General features: G+C 33.7%; 2 long non-coding RNA genes across 2 annotated transcripts; both read right to left on the bottom strand.

Moving 5' to 3' along the window:
• Nucleotides 1-285: 285 nt before the first annotated feature.
• Nucleotides 286-989, bottom strand: LOC144566421 (uncharacterized). The gene is made up of 2 exons (XR_013515193.1): nucleotides 645-989; nucleotides 286-538 (listed from the first exon to the last, which is right to left on the bottom strand). It is a non-coding gene; the product is annotated as an uncharacterized LOC144566421 (long non-coding RNA).
• Nucleotides 990-7617: 6628 nt separating this feature from the next.
• Nucleotides 7618-8554, bottom strand: LOC144566878 (uncharacterized). The gene is made up of 2 exons (XR_013515297.1): nucleotides 8025-8554; nucleotides 7618-7841 (listed from the first exon to the last, which is right to left on the bottom strand). It is a non-coding gene; the product is annotated as an uncharacterized LOC144566878 (long non-coding RNA).
• Between the last annotated feature and the right edge of the window lie 576 nt (nucleotides 8555-9130).

The following is a 9130-nucleotide window of genomic DNA, read 5'->3' as shown; positions in this document are numbered from 1 at the left end:
TTAGATATATAGATTTTTAGAATTGTGGACATGCAAACTGTGGGCACTGGCTAGTGACCTAGCTTCTAGAAAGTAATCCAGACCAAAAGTCGCTAGTTGAGGAATTTCACAGGGGATTGATATCGGTATAGGTTTTTATCACATCTCTATAATTAAATACGAATTAAAAATTAAATTAGAAGGGCATAACACGGTTTTAAAATTTTTTATGGATGTACAGTGACTATTTGTTGGGAATCTGTCAATGGTAATGATAACATGCATGTGTTTATAAAACAAATCAAATGAGTCATAAGACTTCATTATATCGGCAATGCACACACTAATGAGTAGATTCAAACACACTATGCAAACTTTATTATATATATCTTCATATAGCAATTTATTCAATTACAATATTGCAGAAACTCCATATGTAATAGTAGTACCAGAACTCCAGAAGCCAAAAGTAAATATCGATATAATGTACTTCTGTTATCCGTTCCATTCTAAACAACACACATCTCTTCCAGACGCTCCTTTCAAGGCAGAGTATATGCTGCATTTAATAAAGGAAAAATAATTAACAAATGAAATGGAAAAACTAAACCAACTCAAGTTAATGAACATCAAGCATAACTCAAAAAATATAAAACTGTACAAACCTCCACATTTATATCCAATAGGGCGTTTTGCAATGTTGCACCGTTTTGGAATTGTAATAGCAATCTCCGGCTTAATGCCGGCTTGTTTCGCAGCATTAGAAAGAAGTACTGCACACATACATTTAGGGTTTTTGCCGAAGGTTTGAGCCTCGGTGCAACATTTGGGCGACGGTTTCGCCTTGGCGTTCTGTACGTGCAGCCGGTGCACATGGCGTCATTCGGAGAGCCATTGAGTCAGGTGAGACCTTGCCGCATTCGCCGGCCCCACTGACCTTGTCAAGCACAATTGTAGCAATTAAAACAAGTACCACAGCAAGTAACATGCGCTTTTGAATGAAACCCATTTCTGGTAAATGATCAGTTTAATTGTGTTAAATACTTAAATGTCTATTGGGTGATTTTGCTCGGAGTCCGTGGGGGTATATATAGGGTTTCTAAAATTGAGTCTGGTGAATCTCAATGCAATCGAACGATAATTAAGTGTTATACTGAATGGTTGATTGTAAATCACAGGAGGCTTTAGTGGATACAGCACTTGGGGTTGTCGGGTTTATTCTTGGAGATTGTGACCTTCTGATAATGATTTATTGTCGGTAATTGGGTGCTTTTGTACGAATAACCAACGAAGAGGTGCCATGTTTTATGGGCGTGCTCTACGTGTTACTTGTCGGTGCTTCGAGTTCACACTTGCTGCCATATAGTTGTGATGACAGCATTCTGCTATGCATGTTCTTATTAATTTTTCACCATTAAATCTAATTAACCAACGGTTGTGATATATATACATCCTTATTTTAAAATATATATATATATATATATAGAGTTAGGCTGGGGTGCTATGGATAGCATAGAGGCCTCTATGCTACGGCTCAATATTCGAGTTTTCAAAATCCAAACGGTCGATCCGAACCGTTCATCTTATTCTCCATATTAATATCTGCTTGGAAACCAAATTTTACATTTTTCTGAATTTTTTTACTATTTATTAAGTATTTTACAAAATTGTCGATCCAATGGTGGCTGCACAAAACAGTAAAACCGTTGGATTAGCGATTTTCAAAGTGGCTTAATAAATAGTAAAAAAATTCAGAAAAATGTAAAATTTGGTCTCCAAGCAGATATTAATATGGAGAATAAGATGAACGGTTCGGATCGACCGTTTGGATTTTGAAAACTCGAATATTGAGCCGTAGCATAGAGGCCTCTATGCTATCCATAGCATCCCAGCCTAACTCTATATATATATATATATATATATTAACTGTTGAACCTAGCCCTCTGGGCTCTGGCCCGAGCACGTACGTACGAGCGAGGAATTCGGATTCTCTTATAAGACGCCTATTTATTCTTTCATCTAATTATGAAATGTGTGTGTGTATGATCAATTTTCTTTATCCTTGTGCATTAAATGTAAATACTTGAGACTTACTGTCAAGAATATTATTTTCGTATGGCTTGCGAACAATTTTACAACACATTTAGCTGTTAAAAAATAGGGAGGGAAATATGAGTTACATGATAAATTAAGATCGTGCATGAATCTATATATTGATCCAACAATTAACGTATATTCTAAAAAAAGAGCACTGAGAGATCTGAAATCTAATCATTCTATATAGATATTTGGTATGAAAAGGAGAAAAATTAACTTGGATAGAGAAGAATTAATTGGGAGATTGAAGGGCCAAACGTGCGGTAGAGTTAATGGGAGAAAGGTAAGAGAGTGAGGTCAGAGACGGAGCCAGTATTGGTCAGGGGTAGGCATGTCTATTCCTGGATTTTGAAAAATACTTGTAAATCTGTATAAAATTCGATTATTGCCTACCTCTATTTCGATTTATTGCCTACCTCTGCCGTGATTCTCTTTAGATGTGGCTTGATTCAGTCTTTTTTTTGTGTGTCAATTGAATTTATTAATTTTGTTGATTGGGAAAAAAAAATGAAGAGAACGGAGATCTGTGAAGAAAAAAGGTTGTGTGGAGAAGAAAGTTAATTGAATACTTCTTCCTAAATATACTTGGTGTATTGATCCATTTAGCATAAAAATTAAAAAATAATAGTTGATTCACATTGAACCAAGGCCATGAGAAGTTATTTGGGTCCTCACGTCAATCAAGATAATTATGCCTTGTTACTTAGACATTTTTAACATGTAATCAATTTACTTTTTAAATTATAAAGAAAATTGTCTAAATTACAAATTATAGTGAAAATTTTAATTATTATTTTTTCAGTTATGATTTAAGGAGGCGTCTAATTGTCCACAGCCTTTTGTCCACCATTTGTCCACAGCTTTGACTTGCGCGAATACTGTAAAACTACTTCTACATGCTGTATAATTATACAATATATCACATAAAATATATCACTTAATCACAAAACATCCAGCAACTATTTGAAGTGGTCTCATGATAGTTAGAAAAAGATTGCAACTTGCACATCAGGACAAAATAAATGTACTTTCAAACTGTACTTTCGGAAATTACAGTTATAGGAAGTTATTGGCAGTTAGAGTTAGTTATTAGCGGTTATTAGCACTGGGTTGAATCTTGTATACTGTAAAATTGAATATTGTATACTGTAAAATTGAATCTTGTATACTGTAAAATTGAATCTTGTATACTGTAAAATTGAATCTTCTACACAGTAAAATTTACAATTGAATCTTGTATACTGTAAAATTGAATCAGCAGAACTGTAAAATTGAATCTTGTATACAGTAGAATTTTCAATTGAATATTGTTCGGATGAGTAAGAAGCCTTTCTATCATCTTTTTCTTCCAGATTTTCACAAGATGAATACTGTAAAATTACAATATGAATACTGTAAAATTACAAGATAAATACTGTAAAATTAACAAATCAATACTCCATATCGCCTTTCTATCATCTCTTTTCTCCAGATTTTCACAAGATGAATACTATAAAATGATAAGATGAATACTGTAAAATTAACGGAGCAATACTATAAAATTAACAGATCAATACTCCATATCGCCTCTCTATCATCTCTTTCTTCCAGATTTCCACAAGATGAATACTGTAAAATGACAAGATGAATACTGTAAAATTAACAAGGAAATACTGTAAAATACTGTAAAAAAAAAATAGTATATGTTCTTGCATTTGGAAACAACCATTTCACTGCTTGATGCATGATTCAAATACAAAACCATATTCAATATATAGTAATCTAACATAAATTCAGCAAACTATATATATTTTTTCAATCTAAATGCATTATTTTTACTGTTGACCTGAAGAACAAATCCCCTCACGTTGTCACCAACTACTAGACTCCAAAATTTTCCTTTTATCAACAGGAGATACTGCAATTTTGCGCACCTTCCACAGGATTAGCGGATTAGCGGAGACCAGTCGCTCACCTTCCACAGGATTAGCGGATTAACGAGAACGCAAGTAATATCTCTCACCTTCCACAGGATTAGCGGAGACCAGTCGCTCCTTTTTCGCTGCGCGCCTGGAATCGATTCTCCAGATTCGATTCGAGTTTTTAATAATTTTGTTACACGCAAAGGTACAGGTGTAGATTAGAAGAGAACAAAACGAAAAGAGAGAGAGAGTTCATTGGATTTGATTTCTCTTATTATCAGATCAGAAGATAAATTTTGATGAACGAAAGAAAAGAGATGTAGATTTATCGGAGCAGAGAATTTGATGAAAGAGGAGATTGATCGGAAAAATTGAGAAGAGAAAAAAGAACGGAGAAAGAAAGAGATCGGAAAGTTATTAAATAAGGTAGTTTGAAAGCGTAGTTGGAAGTCTGTTGGTGGATAGTGCTGTGGACAAATGGTGGACAAAACCTAGTGGATAGAAACCTTTTCTCATGATTTAATGCTTTCATACATACATGTACATTTAAAATTAAAAATATATCATATATATTGTGTATGGTTAACTTGTAAATGTAGTAAACTTTAATAATATATGTTTGTCCTAACATGATTTTTTATTCAAATTAACTTTTTACTGAATTGTTAGAAATAAAAAACTATCATTATTTTTACGAAATAGTGTGTTGACAATTTTAATTTTATTAAAAAATAATAATTTAATAATAGCTCATTTCTTGCCTATCCTTGATGAAATTTCTGGCTACGCCACTGAGTGAGGCACATCATGATTAGAAATAGAAAAGCTCAAAATGAATGAAGAAAATAAAAAAATATAGCTGGACAGAATATACCTAGGAGTGTAAACAGATATGGATAATTCACTCCGTATTCGCTCCGTATCTAGAGATTATCCTAATTCGGATTAAACGGATACGGATAATTTTTGCATATGGTGAAAAAATGGCGGATACGGATACGGATAATTTCATGAAGGTGAATATCTGTATCCGCAATTATCCGGATTCGAAATTACTCCGGATAGAAGTTGTTATATATTATCTGATGATTATTTTGGAGATACGAAATTGTGTTTGGATTATACTCTTTTTGCCTTTAAATTTATTATCCTTAATACCCAAAGAAAGTTTTGTTGCAAGCGCACAACCAATCAATGTAGTACTTAGGGTGTCGAACCACAAGAAGTATGGTAAATACTTAGCTTAAACTTTAATAATTAATTTCAGAAAATAAAAGGAAAGTAAAGTGCAAATAAAGTAAATGAGGGGGGTTGTTCTAATTAATCCTAAGTTTGGGTTCAATACCCGAAAGAGAGGAGTTTTAAATAATAAATGCAAATAAAATAAAGAAAATAAAGATTAGTTTGCTTTCAAGTTGAGGAGATCTAGGAGTATTCGATCTACAATCCCTTGATAATTCTATATATTCGGTATTTGTTTAAATTCATGTATGATTTGATGAGGTTTCTAACCTAAAGTGTTAAAAAAGGTCACTTTCGTGAATTAATAACGTGCCTAGATAGTTTCGGACTTCACCGTCGTTCATCACCTTAGCTATCTAGACCCATTAAGCTTTTGTTAGCCTATATTAACTAATTATTGATACAAGTATTTTGGTAGGTTAGGTTAATGTTCCTCAAATTTTAGGTGCTGTCACTATCCTAAAGGGATATTTAACAATCACTTTCACACAAAATACATATCAATACTTAATCAATATAGGTGTCCTAAGTAGGGGTTTGACTTTACTTTTGTTCATCACCAAGCCCTAACCTTTAATTTCTAAGGGAAATTAGATCCATGCCACTCCAAAATGGTGAATTTAGAAAAATGTCACTCCAAAATTTCTGTTTTGCTAAATGCCACTCCAAATCACAATTATTAAGGAAATTGCCACCAGTAACAAATTATTATACATTTGTAATGAAAAATAAACATAATATATTGTATTTTGAGTAGTATTTTCTTATATTCCAAAAATACCCTTTCCTTTTCATTTCTACACCCATTAGGGTCCGATCCGATCCTCCATTTCTTAAACAGTTTCATAATAAAACCCTCGGTGAGCCTCTCTTCTCTTCCGTGGAAAAGTGCTGTCGTCCGTCTCTCCTCCCAGTCGCAAGTGGTTGTTGTCGTTCGCCTCTCCTCCCAGACCATGTTCTCTCAGTCGCTGTCGTCCGCCTCTCCTCCCAGTCGCAGCCACCCAACTGATTCCTCCTTGCCGAGTATGAGGTGCCTGGACTGCGGGAAGCAATTGCTAAGGCTCGTGAGCGGTACAGACGACAATCCAGGGAGGGTGTTCTACAAATGCTTGGCTAATAAAACGGTACCGTGTTCTAATTTCAATTTGTTGGATATTTTGAATTTTGGGTTGAAATTGGGCAAATTGGGCATTAATAAGCTTAGTTGCTTGAGCTTCTGTAAAAGATTTTGGATATTTTCCATTTTCTTCAAATTTGATGAAATTGGGTAAAAGATTTTGGATATTTTCCATTTTGCATTAATAAGCTTAGTTGCTACGTTGTGGGGCTGTAGCAATCGGTTCTGTGTATTTTATGTGTGCTCTGATTCCTTTTACCAGTAATTGCAATGACAGGGCTGTTTTTTAAATTGTCATGACATTGAGGTTGGATTTGTAAAATTGATGGCCTTGTGTGATATTGTGTTAATTAAGGGCCAAATTGAATATGTAATAAAATGGGGCCGTGGCATTGACAGGGCTGTTTTCTAAATTGTAATGACAGGGCTGTTTCTAAATTGGCATTGACAGGGTTGTTTCCTTACTAGTTGTAATTGCAATGACAGGGTTGTTTTCTAAATTCCCCTATTCCTAAGCCATGGCAACACCAATTGAGGGAATTTGTACTTACTAGTTGTAATTGTTGTCTTCAATTGTTAGATTTCTTTGTATGTATATTTATAGTTGCATGGCATTATAGTTGCTCAATCAATAAAGAATGAAGAAATTCTAATTGATTTTTATTTCTAATTGTTTTTTATTTATTATTTTTTTGAAATTACAACGGATGCCAAAATGCAAGTTCTATATGTGGGAGAACGAGTACGAGGCATTTCTTAGCGAATTAGGAGGTGTGATATTGCGTAGGGGTTCAAAGGCATTTCATATGGGAGTAGTACGAGGCATAAACAAAACTCAATTGGACGACATGCGAGAAATCAACAATCAAACTCCCCAGCTTGTTGCATTAGCGAAGCAGATTAAGATACTTGTTGCTATGATTTTTATGATTTTAGTTGTGATGATTGGTATATTTATTGCATTAATATGCAAGTAATGTATTGTGTATTTGAGGCCACATTTCTTTTCATTCCTGTACTCTTTAAGTGTTTCTGTAATTGTTTCTGAGATGAATCTTGAATGTATTTGTGTATAACTAATGTAATTGTTTCTGTAGTTGTTTCTGAGATGAATCTTGAATGTCCTTTTGTTGCCCTAATCATAGCAAATTATTGATTTGGTACCACTACTAATATAGAAGCCACATTTCATGCATAACCATGTGAATAGAGAAAAAAACTTGATTATGATTTGGCACATATAAGGTATCAGTTGCAAAATAAAATAAAACAAGGACTAAATGAAGTGGCTCCAAAAGAGATAATCATGGCAAATCTGAAGGTCAGTTCGCAACAAAGAAATATGCAAAATAAAATAAAACATATAGTGCCTCGAGTACATATCACAAGTAGTTACAAGTTTAATCATACAAAGGCACTGGTAATAATATAAACAAGGACTAAATGAAGGCCTAATAATTTCACTTCTCCTCCCTTTGATCTGGCTTGTCTTCCTTTTTCTCTTGCTGAAGGAAAAAATATAACCAAAGTCAAAAAAAGAAGGATAGGTCATAAAACAATTCTTAAAGCAAGCCATAGAACATTTATTAAATATGCACCTTATATGGATATGCACCTCATAAAACAATTCTTAAAATAAGATAAAAGTTTAGTTCCTTCATAAATTGGTTAGTTCTTCAGAAACTTACATATCCAACAAATTAGTCAGTTCTTCATAATTTTCCTTCAAGCTTCCAATGTCTTATTAAAGCACTTGATGATGCTTTGCCAGTGTACCTTTCTCCATGAGACACTGTACACTAAAACTTGTACCAAAACAAAACCAACAAGCAAAAGAGCAAAATACAAATAAGAAAAAAAAAACATAGAAGAATGATTGGGTTCTGATCAGAAAATTTCAGATGACGTCAATTCTATTTCGTGTTTTAGATGAGAAATTGGCATTTCGATCAGAGGGTTTGACCTGAATTAGAGAAAGATTGCAAAGGCTTTGGTATTCTCCCAGTAAATCATCCTCATGTTTTTGTTCTTCACCGTCGCCGGAGAAGGGATTTTGTTGCAATATTCTAAATGCATCTATTTTTTCAGTAAAATTGAAACGACCTCCGATTCGAATTAGATAACACTACTTCGAGATCACATCGTTTGGGATTTTTGGGACTGGAGTATGAAATGCAAAAGTGAAATTGAAACTTTGCCACTGATCTAGGGTTTTCAGTTTTTGCTTAAAAATATAAGCAAAATTCACAAAATTTAGGAACTTATCGTAGATGGAATTGAAACGATTGAGTTTGAGAATCATGCTTCCTTTTTATCTTGTAATTACTTTTATCACAGATGGAGATCTTTTCCCGGCACTTCGAAGAAGAAGGGTCGGAGCCCCTCTTGTAGTGTCTCTTCACTAAAACAAGTCGCTAGGATCAGTTACGCGACAAAGAAAAAGTCAAAAGGAGCAGTTTATTAAATTTAATTGTAAAATATCTTGTGGCGTTTTGTGTGGCGGATTCAATTTGAACTAAATGTAGACTTCTACACTTATAAAGTATGTATTTAATCAAAATAAGGCAGATTATTTCACTGAACGGTTCAGATTCAATCCGAATTTAGATCAATCAATCACAGTTTCAGAACAACAAATTTAATTGGGTAAATTTCTTGAGAGGTCACTAAACTTTGCTCTTTGTTACAAATTGGTCACTCAAATTTGAATTGTATCCTGATAGTCATTGAACTTTCAATTTATTTTGATCAAGTCACTCTCTAATTATTTCTTTTAAAATACTAAGAAAATATG

The sequence above is a fragment of the Carex rostrata genome, chromosome 15 (genome assembly GCF_964058835.1).
Source record: "Carex rostrata chromosome 15, lpCarRost1.2, whole genome shotgun sequence".
Lineage (NCBI taxonomy): Eukaryota > Viridiplantae > Streptophyta > Magnoliopsida > Poales > Cyperaceae > Carex > Carex rostrata.
This window is presented reverse-complemented; position numbering and strand designations above follow the sequence as displayed.